This window comes from Phalaenopsis equestris, unplaced genomic scaffold (assembly GCF_001263595.1).
Source record: "Phalaenopsis equestris unplaced genomic scaffold, ASM126359v1 Scaffold000347, whole genome shotgun sequence".
In the NCBI taxonomy this organism is placed as follows: Eukaryota; Viridiplantae; Streptophyta; class Magnoliopsida; order Asparagales; family Orchidaceae; genus Phalaenopsis; species Phalaenopsis equestris.
This window is the reverse complement of record NW_018164789.1, coordinates 410,758-418,093: the sequence shown is the minus strand read 5'-3', so window position 1 is coordinate 418,093 and position 7,336 is coordinate 410,758.

The following is a 7,336-nucleotide window of genomic DNA, read 5'->3' as shown; positions in this document are numbered from 1 at the left end:
TATGTATGTATGTATATGTATGTATGTATATGTATGTATGTATATGTATGTATGTATATGTATGTATGTATATGTATGTATGTATATGTATGTATGTATATGTATGTATGTATATGTATGTATGTATATGTATGTATGTATGTATGTATTAATGTTTAGGAGTTAGATATGTAAACAAATAGGAATTAGGTGGTGTGCTTTTAAATCTTCTTTATTTGTTGGGGAATTCATATAAACAAGTCCCAATCCTTAATTTTCATATTTAATGCCCACACTTTTTTTTTAATACTTATACCACCCAAATCTTTTACATCACAACACAACTAGGGCTATTAAATTTATTTTAAATTTTGTATAAATTTTAAAATACTAATTTATTTTCTTTTGAGTTATAAATAAATTGAAACTTGGTTTGGATTTATTTTTGTTGAGTTTGCATTCAATTTGAACACATAACCCAAAGGTTTAATTTCATTCATGTTTATTTTTCAGTTTTTTTGAAAATTTAAAATTATAATTAAGCCTAACTATAATTTGGTTTGATGGTCAAAATTTCTTTTGAGGCATAATTGGATTTATAGAGTTTAAATATAATTTGTATAATTTATTTGGGGAATTATTTAAGTTCAAAGTAAAATTAATATATTAAGCAAAATAAGATTCAAATTTACATATTTAAATATGTGTTTGATATTTTTATAGGGAGATTTACATGCATAGAACACAATTCTTATGTAGTGCATATTTCTCACCTAAACTTTCATACTTACATAAAATTTTGGTGCTTTACATCTATGCATAAAAATGTGCACTTCACTTTTAAAGAGTTGGGTTGTACACCCTAAAATGATCTATAAGAATCTTGAGACAATCCAACGATCAAGATAAAAAGGTAGAGGACAAGAGCTTACAAAGCACCCCCCCCCCCCCCCCCCCCACCTCCACGCCGATGAACGACAAAGGGCAATGTGTAATTTTACTTTTGTTCTCCAATCTTCTATAAATAAGAGAACACTTTCATATATTAAGGGCTTTTGGTTCCCCTCTCTTGTAACTCAATGATTCAAGGAAATAAAATAGGTCTAAGAGCCCGCGAACACTCAATTGGCCTCGACGCAAGTTTTCCTTGCCTTCTCTCTCTTCTACTTTCTCTCCCCTCAATCCCTAAACTCTATTCACTGGCAACATCATAAAAAGTGCGGTAAGCGTGTATTGTGCTATTAATAAAAAAATGAGCAACACCGAGGAGAAACTCTTCAGGCAGACACTCATAGCAAAAAGCACACAAGGAGAACTCACACATCAACAGATTCACTCCATTTTTTCCTCGCCGCGGGCGACCTCCAATAAATTCCATTTCTTTCCCATAGATCTGCTCCCTACTTCCAGACTTGTAAACCGCCTATGCTTCTACCTCCCTGTTTGTGCAAAAAAATCTGCATTGACCATCTCTTGGCAGGTTTCCTTCATGTTCACACGAATATCTGTACTGAAAGTCTCCCAATAAATTTCCTTACAGTTTGCGAGGAGATCTGCACCGTAAGTCTCCCAACCAGTTTCCTTCCTGTTCGCACAAAGATCTGTGTTGACTGTCTGAAGGCTGGTTTTCTCATCAGGCGATCAACCATTCAACCTCCAACCTTGTTGCCCAAGCAATGGGCAACACACTCCTCGTCATTACTTGAAGTTGTTTGAAGACATAATAAGGAGAGAGCTCTTCTTGACAATGAATCATGGTCGTGAAGTCAATTATTTAAGTTATTTTCATGAGAATAGTGATAATTGAGGGTCATTTCTAATTGTTAAACGATTTATATTTGTTTTTTTGTTGGGACACTATTTATGATGTTTGAATATTTATATTTCTCTGTGACACTAGTAACGCTTCTTTTGATGTTTGTTTTTTTATCAAACACTTTATTATTTTGTTTTTTTCAAGTATATTTATGATTGTTGTTTATTTAGGTAATGTTCTAACATAAGCTAATTACATTGAATCTTACATGTCTTGACTCAATATTCAGTGAATAATATTGCACTTAAGGGTCTGTGTTTTACGGTTCTGAGCCTTCAGAAAAGATGAGCTCGAGGATTTTTTTACCTTCAGAGCATTGCACTGTTATTGCGATCTATAATATTCCATGTTTACTTTGCAGAAACAACATAGCTACGGGAGACAGTTTTACATGTGTCCGATGAGAAGAGCAGAATGTTGTGACTTCTTTAGGTGTGCAGATAGGTTGGATGATTACACCGCCGATGGTGATCGGGCGCAGAGAGTTTCATTAGAAGATGACTTATCCCGTGATATAAATCAATTATATTTAAAAAATAATATTATCATATTAATAATTATTATTTTACTAGTCTTTTTTTAAATTTTGATTGTCGTCAATATTTAGTGAGGTGATTATTTTTCTTTTGTAATGTTTGAACTGAATATTTACTTTCAAATGTGGAATGTGCTAGTAAGAAAAGTTTTGTTATAAACCACATTATAGTACAGAGTCAGAAAGATCATTTGTTATAAAACAGCTGTAACACAACTGTTTCAAAACTGCTAAAAATAAACAAACAACCAATTTATCCATTACAGCTTTTGCGTAACAGCTTTTAAATAAGCGGTCTCTTTGAGGCGGCTGGAGCTTTTTAAAAATATGGCTGTAAAGCTGTTCTTTAGAAATCAATTAACTTCTTAGAAAGCTATAGTGTGAATCATAAATATATTTTTTTCTAAAAAATTAATTTCAACTTTTTATAGTTATCGCATTTTAACAAGGTTGAAAAAAAAAAAAAAAATTTTCCGCCACAAAATTTTCTAAAATAATAGTAAGAAAGCACTTCTTCAAACAGAACTATAACTATAGTAACGTTCTAAAACAGAAAACATATAAAATTTTATCACACAGTCCCATAGTTATCATTATGCCTAAACTTTTATTTAAGAAAATAAAAAACTTTAACCATTTGTGCAACAAGTCCTTACATCACAGCTCCCAAAAAAAAACATTAAAATAAAATTAGGCATCACGATAAATTTACTATTTTTTATCCCTAGTCACGAGTCAAATGTCAGTCGGCAATAACGATGTAAAGATTAAGATAATGGAACAAGATATTGGATTTATTATGATTATGCTTAGAAAATTGGTATGCGTGATCAGATGGGTTGGATTAAATATGCCAAAACCCTCATATAACGACAGGTTTAGCGCTTAGTTAATAATTAAAGGTTGGCCCCAGCAATTAACCCTAGCATCAACGCAAGGCTGCCTCCTCTGGCCGACAAATTGCATGGGATCAATGAAGCAGACAAGTAATCACTGTGATGAGAGCTTGCCGTAATTTTAATCATTTATTTTTATTTTCTTTTGAGCTTTGTTTGGAGTTTTACTTGTACTATTCACCATTATTATTTTTAATTAAAGTATTTAAAATTAGTTTTATAAATATTTCTTATTGTCCATTTATTATGTTACGCGTATATGAAGTGTTAGTTTTATTTTGAACAAATCATTCAGCTAATTTGTTTCGAATCATTGTTTTATTTTATAGTTACTTCAAATAAATTTGATATATTTAGTTTGTTAATATGTTTAACTCATTGTTAGGAGAGTCATTTGAGGCAAATAAAGTCTTAACACAAGTCTTATTGAAGAAGAGGAGGATGTAGAGAAGGATGTGGTGTATGTCTTGAAGGAGACAATTATGATTTAGAGAATTTTCCTTACAATCTAAGCAACATTAAGAGCTCCAAAATTTCCCAATGATGATTGTCCAAGATCTACTAGATGTTCAACCGTTTAGAATAATAATAAAAATTCATTTAATGAATTAAATTTTTTTTTAACCATAATATTTTGCAGTATTTCTTTTAGATATAACATAGCTTTTAATAATTATGCTTTCTAATGCTTATGAGCTAGACATATCGATTTAAAGAACTCAACTCTATAAATCAACTGAAGGATAAAAGACTTTATTATGATTCTTTGATTAATGGGAATAATTTTGAGAAGATCTGTAGCTCGAATGTTGTGTCACTAAAAATAAATTTATTGTGTTTTTATTATTGGGTCGAGATATTATGGTATATAACATGAATTTCTTTTAATGTAATATAAAGATGGAGTCAATGGATCCCCTAAAATACAAAATAGTGATGCCAAATTTAAATTAATGGCCCCTCCACACAACATAATCTAAGCATGATGTGATTGGGTATAATAAAATCATGTTGTATGATGTTGGTTTTTTTTTTTATGTTGCATGATGTTGATTATTATAATACTTGAATTTGTAAAGTTTGATTTTTAGTAGGTAATTATTAGTGATAAGTTAGTTTTAAGCAAGTTAAAAACATGGTTGGATGATTATCTACATTATATGCATTTATTTGAATTTTCCATAAAATGCCAATCCAAGAGGTGCCATGTAAGCAAGATGCTCTTCCATATACACATCCCAAAGTTTTTCTTAATGCCATTATGAAATATTGAACATATCCTCTCCCGAAATTGAAATTCAAAAGAAGTGCCTCTATGTAAGTACCCTCTAGCATGCTAACCATCATCTTACTTCGAACTTCTTTTTTTTATTTTTTTAATTTGAATTACAATGTAATTTGAAAGATAATATACTAATTAGTTATGAACAAATTTATGACTAGTCTTTAATTTTTTTTTCCTTATGAAAATTTAAGGATTGAAATTTGTTCACCAAAATCCTGATTAATTGGTGGTCTTTGACCTCCCTACTCCTATTGAATAAACTCTAATTATTATTCCTTCAACTCAACAAAGAAAAACAATTCCATAGTCCATTTCTAATCCCTAAAACCTCTTTTAATCTCTCCCCTTTCTATCTTACATTTCATACTTGTGTTTAACACTATAATTTAATTATAAAATAAATTTCAGGCATAACTCGGCAATTTAGCCAATCTTGATAGCTTATTTTTTTTCCATTATTTTTATAACCCTCATCCTCTCAAATAATTAACATATATCACATATAAAGCAGCACACTATTTACTAAAAAATACACATTCATTTTTGTCAGCTAATTTAATTGATGTTAATCATATATCATATCATTTATCATAATGATTCATGAAATGGAAGTTCATAAATTTCATAGTTGATCTATAAAATAAAAACATTTTTAAAATATTAGCATGATAATGAACATAATATAATTTGACATTACACACTCACTGAGAGCATTCCTTGAAAGGTCATTAAGTGCATTCCTAAGGGTCATTCTAGTGGCCCCTCAAAACCTCGTGGCGATGGCAATAGAAAGCCCATATTCATTCTAATTCTTAAGTACACATGAGAGGGGGCGATCAACTTTCCCAAAGCTAGGTCAATGTGAACTAACTAACTAGGGTCCTTCCTAGAATTAAAATTGGATAAATTTGATGTCAAGATATTTGTTTCAATGAGTTGATCATTTAATTTATAGTTTGTCATCATTCCTTGCTTATTTTATTTATTAGTTTAATTACTTTTAATATAGTTGAATGTTAATATCTCTCCTTTAATATTTCAATGAGCATGTATTATATTAATGTTTACACTTCATTCAAGATTTTTTTTATGATCCCAATAAATTTCTTATTATTTTGAGATTTTTTAATTGCAAATATAAAAAGACAATGGTTCTTATAACTTATGTGATGTTGTTCGTGAAATGATGATATTATCTTAAGAACATGTTCTAAGGTTGTTTCTTAAGCATGATTAGATATTTTTTTTCCAAGAAATATGTTTTAAGATATTTTTCAAAGCAAAAGCCAAAAGCACTATTTAAACATAATATCATGAAGATATTAATACTTATGCTTAATCTAGGAAAAAAAGCAATTAAATTTTATTTTAGACACAACTACATGATTTTAGATTAATCAGATTAGTCTTAAGAGTATATTTTAATAAGCTTAAAAATTCATCTTGATTATTACTCCTTAAAAGTATATAATAAGAACATGCACATAGAAGCTTTTGGATTTATGTCAAGCATAAATTAAATTAATATGTATTAATAATAAACACAAACATGAAATAATGAAATTTAGTTTATTTGAAATAACGAAATTTAGTTTATTAAATTAATATGTATTAATAAGAAACACAAACATGAAATAATGAAATTTAGTTTATTTCCTAGCTAGAAATTTATTGTAATGATTCGTAGACAAAGTCAAGTAGCTCTAGCCATTAGATAAAATATGCTCCATTTACTTTTCATTCAATATTAATATGTAAGGTATGTTTAAAAGTCTTTAATACAATGTTGGGCAGGGAGGAGGATGTTAATTTTCTTAACATTCATTTTATCCTAAGAAAGCTTGTGTTCTATTTTTCAAAAATATAATGTAGTTAGATGAATCATCCCACCTAAAATTTACATATTTTATAAACTATCTGCTATGTAGAACCTAAATGTGCATTGGTAAAGAATAACCTTATGATAAAACTACATAATATTTCAATGCTCTAAACTCACAATAGTTCAATAAAATTTAACCATCAAGTGTAATAAAACTTAGGCCTACTAACATAAATATATTTTATATAGAGTTTAAACAATTCAAATTGATTAAAATAACTTAAAATATGACCTAAAATTTTATTGAACCTAATTAATAAAACACATATTAACTGAAGGAAGCCTATTTTCTCACTCAGCTAAATTAGTCAACTGAAACCTTAATCACTTTAATTGGATTCATTTTATAGTGTTTTAGGACCAAACCTAATAACTAACTGGCAAGCTCAAACAAAAGACATGCGCAGGCTTCCAAAAAAAAGGCAAAAATGGTCAAATCAGATAAAATAAACTTCATTATAATATAAAAGACACACCATTATTTTTTTAAGCCCTATCCAGATGTATAATTGAGATTTATAATGATAGAACTTGGTTATCGATGGAATAAAGTTTTATGAAGTTCTTTCTATGAATTTGCTAAGTGACTTTAATATAACAAATTGTGCATATTTCTTCAGCCCAAAAACTCAATAAGTTGTGGATGATTTTAATTACCCCTTATCCACCAAAGTTGTCTCCAAAATGCACGGAAATGCCAACTTAATTCTAATTCAATGTAATAACCAACTTGATAGTAGCCAGTTTTCCTTTTATGTTAATGGAATTTAGCCTAATCAAATTCTACAGAAACTTTTATGTAGAGAGTTATCTAAATTTCACTTATTCACTTCATTGTATCTTAACAGCTCCACTTGCATACTTCATTTAAGTTGTGGTTGATACCAATCAAGAGACTAGTTAGAGGAGGATTCAAATAACTTTAACTATGAGTGAACGTGTT